General features: G+C 42.9%; 1 protein-coding gene across 1 annotated transcript in view; it reads left to right on the top strand.

Annotated features, from left to right (window-relative positions):
- The window catches only part of LOC311245277 (SH3 and multiple ankyrin repeat domains protein 2-like), a gene marked incomplete at both ends in the record, with an annotated part of 187,162 nt that overhangs the window by 127,645 nt on the left and 47,009 nt on the right, over positions 1-12,508 (top strand).

Raw genomic sequence — 12,508 nt, 5'->3', positions numbered from 1 at the left:
AAGCTTTTTCTGATATTCCCTGTCATATTTATCATGTGTTTTGTTTAAAGCTGCAATAACGAGTCACCACTATAAACAAACTGTAACTAAGAGATTTGCTGGAAAAATGCTCTTGGTCATTTCCTGGTTGTTAAACAAACATAACACTGTTCTGACAGCACAGTATTGATGTAATTAAGAGAGTTATTACAATTTAAAAAGTTTTAAATGCATAGGTCTATAAAATAGCACAGGGTGGGTTTTGTCAACAAAGAAAATAAATTATTTGAATTAATTGAGGATACCATGAATCAACGAAAGTTTGATAAGACGTTTAATAATTTTTTTAAAAATACAGTCAGAAAATTATTATTGCAGCTTTAAGGACTCGTCTGTTGCTTCCAGCTATTCTGGCCAAGAGTACAGGTCGACTAGTTCATAATACCTGGGTAATATTCTAAAGCTATGTATATTAGCTATTGTAAAAAAAGGGAAAAAGGAAACTGTAAAAAGAAATCACAAGTTGTCTCAACTTAACTTTTTGCATTGTTGTTTTTATTTATTTAGTTGATTCAGCAACAAAATAAAACGTGCAAAAAGGTTACTTGAAAATATAAGTTGAGACAAGGTGATTTTTTACAGTGTATGACACTGTTTTACAGTGGCAGCGCGAGGTCACAATGGGCCCAAGTGCAGGAACCTTTCTGGGGCCCCCATTATATTCCCACAAACACCAGTGGGCAGTGGCCCTGGGTGCAGGTGCACGTTCAAATCCCTGCACATGCAACTAGAAGGAGCTGGAACTGTGATTATTACCATCCTCCTCAACATCCTCGCTTGGGTCCAATTGTGTTTTGAGGATGTATATTTATAACTGTTTTATGACTCCCTCTCTCTCTCTCTCTCTCTCTCTCTCTCTCTCTCTCTCTCTCTCTCTCTCTCTCTCTCTCTCTCTCTCTCTCTCTCTCTCTCTCTCTCTCTCTCTATCTCTCTCTCTCTCTCTCTCTCTCTCCCTCTCTCTCTCTCTCAGCCACATTGAGGAGGAAGAAGGGGGGTAAGTGAGACCAGTATATTGTATACCATACACTGTGTAGCGATGGAAGTGTAGGATATTATGGTCTGGAAGAAGGTCACCAATAGAGAGACATGTTGTCTACCTCACGGTCACGTCTGCTTTTCCACCATTCGCCATGTTGGAAGAGACCAAGGTTGTTAACATAAACAAACCACACTGTCTGCAAGTCAGGAAAGGAAGCCTGCACGCTGGTGATGAGAACCCACTCCCACAGTAGTATAGACCTGTTCGCTTTATACGTCAGACTCAGTGTGCACGCTGCACATCCCCGGAGCGGGGCAGACTACGATATATTTGCATTTGTTAGCCATGCTAGCGATCTAAACAATCAATCCATGCCAAGACTCACACTCACAGCCATGCTGCTGATTTGGCAAAATGACATCCAGCCGTTTTCGTTTGAAACAACTTTTTAGTCAGGGGAGTGTCGTGGTTTAGTGCAGCAGCTCGTGCAGGTTGGGAGCAACTTAGTCACGTGACTCAGTTGGTATTGCTGATTGGCTTGAACACGGTATGTTTGTGAACAGTGAACAGGTCTATAGGGAGGTGTAGTCTGACGTCGCCCGCGAGGTCCACCCGTATAGGGATTTATCATGGGTTATGGAAAATGGGTTATGGGCTATTGTAACAATGGAAATTGAAAAGCTTTTCACTTTTTGCACAAAATGAGTTCCCTTCTATCACTAACATTATTGTTTAAGCATTTTTGGTTGAAATAAAATTGGGTGATTTTTTTTTATGATTAATTGCGAATATTTTCATGTTGAGCTATAGATTGTGGATGAATACGCACACAGAAAGATACATGTACACCATGCAAATGTTAATGCTTTATTTGTTTTAAACGAGACGATTTAGAAATGGGAAATACATTGTGTTGGACAGAGGGTGGAACACGGAAAAACAGCAATGACGTAACCACCACACCTCCCTATACACACTACATACATTTTAGGGGGCGGGACCTGAAGCTCCAAAAGCTCACTCTCTCACACGGAGCATTGGGCAGTGGTGGAAAGTAACTAAGTGTTTTTACTCAAGTACTGTACTTAAGTACAATTCCGAGCTACTTGTACTTTTCATTTTAGGGAACTTTATACTTTTACTCCACTACATTTCAAGGGAAAATATTGTACTTTTTAGTCCACGGCATTTGTCTGAACCTATCCGTTACTAGTTACTTTGAAGAAAAAGATTTAGCATGGAAAACATAATATATACAAAATAAAAAATGTATGAAGATTATATACTTTCACATTTGAAGCCTGTCAACTTCAAGAGGATGTAATCAGAGCAGCATAACTGGACCACATACCACTTTAACACAACCTTTAATCAGAGCAGCATAACTGGACCACATACCACTTTAACATAACCTATAGAGGGTCAATGGAAAAACAAAAACGTCATGTAGAATGTGTACTTTTACTTTATAGTAGCAAACACAAATAGCAAATACGTCTCTACTTTTACTTAAAGTAGAATTTGAATGGAGGACTTACCAGCGTACTCATTTATCAGAGTATTTTCTACTTTTACTTAAGTAAAGGAACTGGCATGTGGGTAAATGAGAGCAAATGTCTGGGAAGAACTGTTTTTCAAAGAACGCTGGACTATTTCTTATGCTGATTTAGGGTTCAGAGTAGTAGAAAAACGTGTTGGTTACCATAGCAACGATAGAAGCATCAATGGTAAACATGGATACATCAGTGAGCACCTCTGAGGGGGGTTGTTCTGCACGGACAGAGGGAGGCAGGGGCCTCACTTTATCTTTGCTGTGTCCATCACGCCTCCACCCCCCAGAACAGCTGATGTTCACTGGACTGTGGGTGACCTCGCAGGAAGCTGTGCCGCGTGCCGCGCTGTAGGAGTGACAGTGTTGTTGTCTGTAATGGTGCCGTGACACCGGTGTCTCGGTGGTTCTGAGAGCGGGGGCCCAGTCTCTGTGGTTCCAAGAGCGGGGACCCAGAGTCCAACACGGAGACGACCAACTGTGAAATGTCCTCTGCAACCGGCTGGCCGTAGTGGGGTTCTTCGTTATCTGTCCAGGACAGAATATACAGCTCACCACACTCTGCTCCTGTCTGTCTGTGTGTGTCTGTCTCTCTCTCTCTCTCTCTCCTCTCTCTCTCTCTCTCTCTCTCTCTCTCTCTCTCTCTCTCTCTCTCTCTCTCTCTCTCTCTCTCTCTCTCTCTCTCTCTCTCTCTCTCTCTCTCTCTCTCTCTCTCTCTCTCTCTCTCTCTCTCTCTCTTTAGTGCAGAACTTTTTGTATGTATTATTTACCACCCTGTCTCTCTCTTAAATATGGTTGCACAAGACGAGAGATACAGAGAAAGAGGGATACAGACAGATATACAGAGAGAGATACAGATAGAGAGATACAGAGAGAGGGAGAGAGATACAGAGAGAAATACAGAGAGAGATACAGAGAGAGATACAGAGATACAAAGAGAGGGAGAGAGAGATACAGACAGAGAAAGATACAGAGAGAGATACAGAGAAAGATACAGAGAGGGAGAGAGAGATACAGAGAGAAATACAGAGAGAGATACAGAGAGAGATACAGAGATACAAAGAGAGGAGAGAGAGATACAGACAGAGAAAGATACAGAGAGAGATACAGAGAGGGAGAGAGAGATACAGAGAGAGAGAAAGAGATACATAGATAGAGAGATACAGAGAGATAGAGGGAGAGAGATACAGAGAAAGGGAGAGATACAGATATATAGAGATACAGAGAAAGAGGGAGAGATACAGAGAGATAGATACATATAGAGAGATATAGAGAGAGAGGGATAGAAAGAGAGAGGAGAGATACAGAGAGAGATGGAGAGATAGACTCAGGGAGTTCCAGAGCCTGGGGGAGAGAGAGAGAGAGAGAGAGAGAGGAGAGAGAGAGAGAGAGAGAGAGAGAGAGAGAGAGAGAGAGAGAGAGAGAGAGAGAGAGAGAGAGAGAGAGAGAGAGAGAGAGAGAGAGAGAGAGAGAGAGAGAGAGAGAGAGAGAGAGAGAGAGAGAGAGAGAGAGAGAGAGATGCCTGGAGGGGCTCGTACAGACAGCATTAATGTGCGTGTGAGCTAGTCGGAGGAGCAGCATATCTTGTGCTGAGAAAGGATTCTACCAATAGACACCCTCTTTGGTAAGTAATAAATAGGGATAGGGCTTCAAAAATCTGAAACTATCCCTTTAAAATACCACGCATACTACTTTGTTCAGTATTAACCATTTCACTGCCGCGCTACCAAGCGGTTAACCCTTTCACTGCGATGATACACGGAAGGTTAACCCTTTCACTGCCACACGACAGCAGGTTAACCCTTTCACTGCCACACTTACAGAAGGTTAACCATTTACTGCCACACTACCGACGGTTGCCCTGACAGTTGTAGTGTCATGTTCTGCCCCACTAACTGCAGGGGATCTTGACCTGTTACACCTCCACATTAATAAGGCTTTGACTCAGAGAGGAAAGAGGCTGACATCCGGTTGCCATGGCGATACTACTCTGCAGAGCGCAGTGTCCTTAATACTACAGTAAACTGCCAGCTAGAGGCTAAACATTGATTTAGGCCTCGTTTTTTCATCGCCTCACAGCATCTAAACATTGATTTAGGCCTGGCTTTCATCGCCTCACAGCATCTAAACATTGATTTAGGCCTGGCTTTCATCGCCTCACAGCATCTAAACATTGATTTAGGCCTGGCTTTCATCACCTCACAGCATCTAAACATTGATTTAGGCCTGGCTTTCATCACCTCACAGCATCTAAACATTGATTTAGGCCCTGGTTTTCATCGCCTCACAGCATCTACACATTGATTTAGGCCTGGTTTTTTCATCACCTCACAGCATCTACACATTGATTTAGGCCTGGTTTTTTTCATCGCCTCACAGCATCTACACATTTATTTAGGCCTGGTTTTTTCATCGCCTCACAGCATCTACACATTGATTTAGGCCCTGGTTTTCATCGCCCCACAGCATCTACACCAGGGGTCTCAAACTCGCGGCCCGCGGGCCAATTGCAGCCCGCGGGATGATATTCTGCGGCCCCCTACTGGACATCAAAGTGTAGTGTTAATGCGGCCCGCGCACTACTGTTTGCCGAGTCGTTGCGCGAGAGTTGGAAGTTTTATTTATTTTATCACTTGTAGGCTACCATAGCGCAGGCTCATGACAGCAACGTTATGTTAGTGACTTGGTTGAAACGTGATTCCGGAGTGATATCAAGTAAAGTGGAAGCAAATGCATCCTCGCTCCTCTGACTGCGAGCAGTGCTCTGCATGTCTGTCCGCGTGCACTGCCACTGTCTGTCTGTGTACGAGTCTGGTCCAATCACATACGCGTCCCGTCAGCGTTTTTCCCCCTCACCCACAGTCTGCGAATCAGAGGCAGAGTAGGGGAGTAGGGCGGGTCTTCACGGACTGCATGTCGTCTCTCTCTTTCAGTTCAAGTCGGAGCAGAGTTGACCGCGCATCTACAGTAAACTCGCTCCCAGTTTTATCTCTGTGAGATAAATGTAGCTATTAGCCTAGTTTCGCCAGCAGGCAGCCAGCAGAAAAATATGGCATTTTCAAAGATGGTCAGTAAAAGAAAAGTCGACTGCAATTCAAAGGTGAATGGACGGAAAAATATGCCTTCATCCTGAGTTCCTCCCAGCCAGGGGCGTAGCTGGAGATTCTGGGCCCCATGAAATAATCAATTTGTGGGCCCCCAATCTATAAAAAAATGTGGGGCATTTATTTATTGATGAAAACGCATAATATGGTTTTTACCTATTTTTTTTATAAACAGCTCTGTGATAGAATAAAAAAAATGCACAGTGCATTTCCATAGCTGTGGATGAGTCCACTGACACCACTGAGAAGCCTGAAGAACTGTTCATGTTCTGAAGAACTGTTCATGTTCTGAAATGTTATTGCTAAAGATTGAGAAGATTGAATCAGTTGTACTTTTTTTTTGAATACTTGAAACCCTTTTTTTGTGGAATATTTGATGCGGCCCAGCCTCACCCAGACTCTACCTCCAGCGGCCCCCAGGTAAATTGAGTTTGAGACCCCTGATCTACACATTGATTTAGGCCTGGTTTTCATCACCTCACAGCGTCTAAAAAGTATGTTGTCACATTTTTTAAGATTTCTTTTTAGCGTTTTTCCAGCTTTATTGGTCAGACATGACCGACAGAGGAGAGGGAGAATGGGAGAAGATGTGGGGGAGGACATGTGACAAATCCGTCTGGGAGCGGGAGGCGAACCCGGGTCGCCCGCGTGGGTCTGCGAGGCAGTATGCAGTGGGCGCCCCCCCCCCCCCTTTTTCTTTTGACTTAGTTTGTAACTTGTCACTTTTTGGGGAAAGAGGGTTCAACAATAATTATCTACCATAAGAATGGCTTGTTAGCAATGGAGCCACACATTCCAACGGATCCTGACATTTACCAACTGGTGCGAATGTTCAAGCGGAGTGTTAATTAATTCATGTGAAACTAGCCTTCTAGCTACAAAACAAACATTTTCAGAGAAAATTATTAATTGTTATGTGATTTCATGTTGAGTAACATTATAACTTACTGCATTAGGAGGTGACATTTTTGTTAATTAGGTATAAAGGTCACATAATTATACTTCCTTTCCTTTCAAGCACTGAAAAAGTGAGATTTTCATAATGTGACCTTTGTCAAAAGGCTGGGAAGCACAGTGGTTGCCATGGTAACTAAGGACTCTGTGACACTGTGGCAGAAACCACTGGATGGCGCATACAAACATTCTATTACAATGTTCTTTCTGACCAAATGAACCATTCAGTAAATTTACCAGCAACTTCAAATCTAAAAGAAAAACAATGCTATGTATGTCTGATACCTAGATAAGGGTCAGTGTTGTTAGTGTTGTTAGCTGAGACAGAATGGAACTGCAGGGTTTGCACAAGGTCCTTGAAGTGCTTAAAGTGCTTGATAATTTTTTTTTTAAATCACGGCCTGGAATTCCTTGAAAACAGCCCATTTTTTAACAAGGTGCTTAACAAGTCCTTGAAATTCAAATGAACCATTTGCGTTGAAAGTTTTGTTCATCCACGATAACATTTTTCTGAATTACATTTTACATTAAATTTTTTATCTAAAGTGTAACTAATTGTCGGAAATTGGTTTTAAGAAATAAATATTGGATCGGATCTTTTTTTAAATAAAGAAATGGCATTTAAAATTGAATTGTATCCTTTTTATTGCCCTTTTAAAATAAAAAATAGTGCTTGGAAAAGTACTTGAAAGTCCTTGAATTGCATTTTGTAATGTCTGTGGGAACCCTGGAGCTGACGTGAAACTTGCTGGCGACGTCCGTCACCAGCTCTGGGACAACAAGCAGACAGGGGACTCTACCAAGTGAATGGAGTCAGACGTAGAATTAATGCTGATAATAATAATAATAATAATAATAATAATAATAATAATAATAATAATAATAATAATAATAATAATAATAATAATAATAATAATAATAATAATAATAATAATAATAATAATAATAATAAATGTATTTTATATAGCGCCTTACATTAGGCATCTCAAAGCGCTTTACATACATGGCATTATAGCATACGGACAAACACAGTACATGGACAAACACAGTACATGGACTTTCACAATGACGACATGGTGAGGATAATACAGAGAGAGGGAGACAGCTTAGAGACAAGACAGAGAACATTTTAAAATAAATAATAATACTAAAATATAGGTGTGTACAGATGTGAAAATGTAAGTGATGCAGGGGTTGGGGGGTCAGGAGTGAGGGTATGCAAGATTGAACAGGTGGGTTTTGAGGTGGGACTTAAATGTTTCTACGGAGCGTAACAGTAAGAAGCATTTTGTATAAAAGTATTCTGTACTTCTGTATGACAACTATTAAAGAAACTTGAAACTTGGATGGGGGCTTCTTTGATGTGTAACGGGAGTTGATTCCAGAGTCGGGGAGCAGCGGAGGAGAATGATTTGTTTTCTGTGGACTTAAGGCGGTAGTGTGGTGTGCTCAGAAGGGCTAAGTTGGATGAGCGGAGTGAGTGATACCAGTAAAAGTAGAGGAGGCTTGTTTGACTGAGCAACAGATTTGCCACGTTTAGGGTCTTAGAAACATAATTTACATTTTAAACTCAGAATGTCATTCAGCAAATCCCTTTTTTTTATTATATTTTTCCCCCCTTTCTTTTTCCGTTTTTCTCCCCTCCCAATGTTAGTCGTATGCCAATTCCCAATCCCCTTCCTGGTCGTTGCGCACTCTACCCCCTACCGTCGGTCTGGGAGGGTGGAGACTGTATCACATGCTTCCTCCGACACATGTGTACCCAGCCCACCACTTCTTTTCACCTGGCAGCGCGGACTCTCACTGGGAGAGTGTAACGTGTGGAAGGTCACACTACCTCCCTCCAGATCCTTCCCTCGCTGTGCAGGCGCCCCGACCAAACTGTAGGAGTCGCTGTTTACAACGACCCGGACCCACCCACCGGCTTCCCTCCCGCTGACTCTGCCAATTGAGCCAGTATGACGGCCGGCCAAGCCGGAGGCAACGCTGACAGCCGGATTGGTGTTGGTGACGAGCGCTTAGTCCGCTGCACCACCCAGCCGCCCAGCAAATCTTTTTTAAAAGGTATTTTCATTGTATTTTGGGTGCATATTTATCACCTTTTTTGTGTGCTTTGACAACCAGTAAAAGCACACAAGCCCATCCGCAGTTAGTGCTGTGAGACCAGGTGTCACGACCTGTAAGCCAGTGCTCTGCGATAGCACTGATGATGGAGCTAACGTTACACTAGCTACTATTGAATTATTATTCACTGATTTCCAATCGTAGAAGACTAGCGACAATAAGGCTGGCTAAGCATAACGTTAGCTTCTAGCGAACGACAGTGTGGGACGACAGTGACTCGGGAGGTAGAGCAGTAGGCTGGTAATCCGGAGATTCCCGGTTCGATTCCCACTCCTCCCGGGCCGTGTGCCGGAAGTGTCCTTGAGCAAGACACTTAACCCCTAACTCTTCCCGATGAGCAGGTTGGCACATTGCATGGTTGCCTCTGCCGTTGGTGTGTGAATGTGTGAGTGAATGGGTACAATGTGAGGAACAAATTGTAAAGCGCTTTGGACCGCGTAACACTGACAAACAGTAGAGAGGTGGAAGCCAGTGTGGAGAGCATCTCATCCAATCACAGCACGATATCGGAGGCCGCAGCAGTTTGTCGCACTATGGGGCGGGGTTTGGAGTAAAACTCGCTTGGCAATAGTTAGAATGCTGTTAGTACATGTTGTCAAGATGTACTTGGCCAAGTGAACCGACGTCTCTTTAGACAGACTTTGAAAACGTGAACATAGAGCACATGTTCCTCGTGTAATATAAGTCTTTTTTCTTTTTCTTTTTTTCTCCACTTTTTCTCCTTATTTTCTATTTTTCTCCCATCCCAATTTCGAGTTTCCAATTCTCCCCTCCCCTGTCTTGAATGTTGCTCGACTATGCCCCCCACTGGTCGGTTGTAGGGAGGATAGAAGCCTTGCATCACGTGTCCCCTCCGGTACACGAGGAGGCAGCCTGTCACATCTTTTCACCTGCCAGCGCGGACTCTCAGTGGCGAGGTGTAACGCATGGGAGGCTCACACTACCCCCGCTACTTCCTGTCTCTGCTGTGCAGGCGTCGTCCCCCAACCGACCTGTAGGAGTCGCTGTCCACAACGTCCAAATCCCCACCCATCGACTTCCACCCTCTAACTCTGCCAATTGAGTTAGTATGACAACTGGCCCAAGCCGAAGGCAACGCCGACACCCGGATTCGAGACCGGAGTCTCTTGCATTGGTGACGAGCGCAATCTCAGCTGCGCCACCCAGCCGCCCTATGTAATATAAGTCTTGAAAGACCACAGTGTTAAAGGATATGAACAGCTGCCGGCCTAGATGGAGAATTATCCTCTGTGGACATTAGAGGTTTTAATAGGATAATATAACAGAGATAATAACTACTCTGGGGGTCGAGGGAGAAGAGAGGGCTGTTCTCAGGAGGAACCAACCCGAGGTGTTAACCAATAAAAAGAGATAGGAGAACCAGACTGCAGATCTAGGTGGAAAAACAATTCTCTGTGGACCACCGGTGGACAGATCTGACCACCTAACAGCTGTACACTGTTAAAAGAGATTAAACGGAGGGGTTAAAACGAGATCTGTTAGGGGGAAGTGCTCTCGGTATGATGAGAGGTCGAGGTGTTAAAGGGATAGAACATTTAATGTCAGTGTTGATGGGGAATTATCCTCGATGGGGAGTTGAGGTGTTCTGGGGGAAAAAATAAAACGGCTCTCGTCAGCTCTGATATTAATACCAATCTAGAGAGAGAGAGAGAGAGAGAGAGAGAGAGAGAGAGAGAGAGAGAGAGAGAGAGAGAGAGGGGGGGGCAGAGAGAGAGACAGAGAGAGAGACAGGGGAGGATGTTGGCGAAAATGACTCGCCGGTTTGACAGTATTCTGGATTCTTGTCATTCCTCTCAGTAACATGAACACCCCCTTCCCAACTGCACTGCAGTCACGTTATGATGTCTAAATCAGAGTGGGGGTGAATACGTACATGTATGACATGTGCTATATAAATGAAGATTGATTGATTGATTGGTTGGTTGATTGATTGATTGGTTTGTTGGTTGATTGATTGATTTGTTGATTGATCTCTTTGTGCTGGGCCCTGGGCCAAAATAAATATATACAATTTGACACACATTGACATTGTGAGCATTTGAGTTCCAAGTCATCTGCTTAGTAATGTTATCACGTCATCCAGCCACAGTGATTGGTAGATTCTAGCTGCTTAGTAATGTTATCACATCATCCAGCCACAGTGATTGGTAGATTCTAGCTGCTTAGTAATGTTATCACATCATCCAGCCACAGTGATTGGTAGATTCTAGCTGCTTAGTAATGTTATCACGTCATCCAGCCACAGTGATTGGTTGATAGGCCTACTAAAATTAACTAGTAATGATGAAATAACATGCCTAAATGCTTTAATGCATTGTCGTTTTGTGGTCATGATAGGTTTAACTAGTAGTTTAGGGTCTTTTGTGTGTAAAAATAAAAGTCCTATCAGTACTATAATCACATTTTGTCTGTTGTCCAACTAGTCTGGCATTTGATGTTTGATAGTAACACTTCTTCTTGCTCCTCTCCCACATAGACGATGATGATGATGAGGGTCTGAGGAAGAGGATTGTTTTTCACGTCACTCTAAGTAACCGTCCCTGCATGGGCACTAACTAACAAAACGGACCCAGCTAGCGCTCTGTCAGAGGCTGTGTCATTTATAACACGTCCCTGACTCTTGTTAGGATCATTCTCAGCACAATGCATGTTAATAAAACATTGTGTCTACAATACATATATACCTTTAATACATGTTATTAATATACCTTTAACACATGTTATTAATATACCTTTAACACATGCTATTAATATACCTTTACCACATGTTATTAAGATACTTTTAACACATGTTATGTTGTTAAGATACCTTTAACACATGCTATTAAGATACGTTTAACACGTGTTGTGTTGAAGATTAAAGTGCTTTGAAAATGACAACACAACACACACAACCTTCTTCTTTTTTTTTACAGAGTCAAACAAACAACAAACAAATAAACAAGTGTTGTAGCATGATGTGGTTGCAGGAAGTGGTGACTGTATTGACCAATGACGAATGAGCACGGTTTGATCTGATTGGTTAGGGAGCTTGCACGGCTTTGACATGGACCAATGACATCGTCTGAGTTTTCCCCTGCTCTGCAAATGACCTTGTTTTGGAGTTATTCACTTTTTTTTTCTTTTCTGCTCGGTTTTCAAATGGGTTGATATCATTCATACAAGGGCTGCGGCCATTGGCTGAATGGTGTGTTGATTAATGATTGACAGATGGGAACCTGGGATGAATAGGAGTATCAGACATGCAGGGTAGCCAATCAGAAGAGCATTTAAAGGGGATATAGTGACTGATTCTGACTCACTGTGATATTCTTCTCCAAGTCATAGAACGGTCATTCCTATTTAAATCTATAATATTGTTATTATTGAATGGTAATGTTGCTGATACACCTATTATGGCTGCCTTATAATAATCCTTGATCATGTTTTCATTGAAATACGTCTTGGTTTGGCACACGAGACACATTTCACTGAAAGTTCCCATGGCAGTTGTGTTGGAACATTCTATCCGTAGGAGTCTCTGCTCTCTGCACGTGAAACAATGTGCGTTTCCATGACAACATTATTAAGATTGTAAACATCAGCCATCGTAGGTGTATGCGAGGAAGACGTGACCATGGAACACTCCCGGAAAGACCTGCGCATTAACCCTTTCACTACCAAATGGTTAACCCGTTCACTGCGACAAAAGGTTAACCCTTTCACTGCCACGCGACAAAGGGTTAACCCTTTCACAAC

Source organism: Notolepis coatsorum (genome assembly GCF_963971535.1).
Source record: "Notolepis coatsorum genome assembly, chromosome: 18".
In the NCBI taxonomy this organism is placed as follows: domain Eukaryota; kingdom Metazoa; phylum Chordata; class Actinopteri; order Aulopiformes; family Paralepididae; genus Notolepis; species Notolepis coatsorum.
Note: the sequence above shows the minus strand (reverse complement) of the source record. Positions and strands in the feature narration are given on the sequence as shown.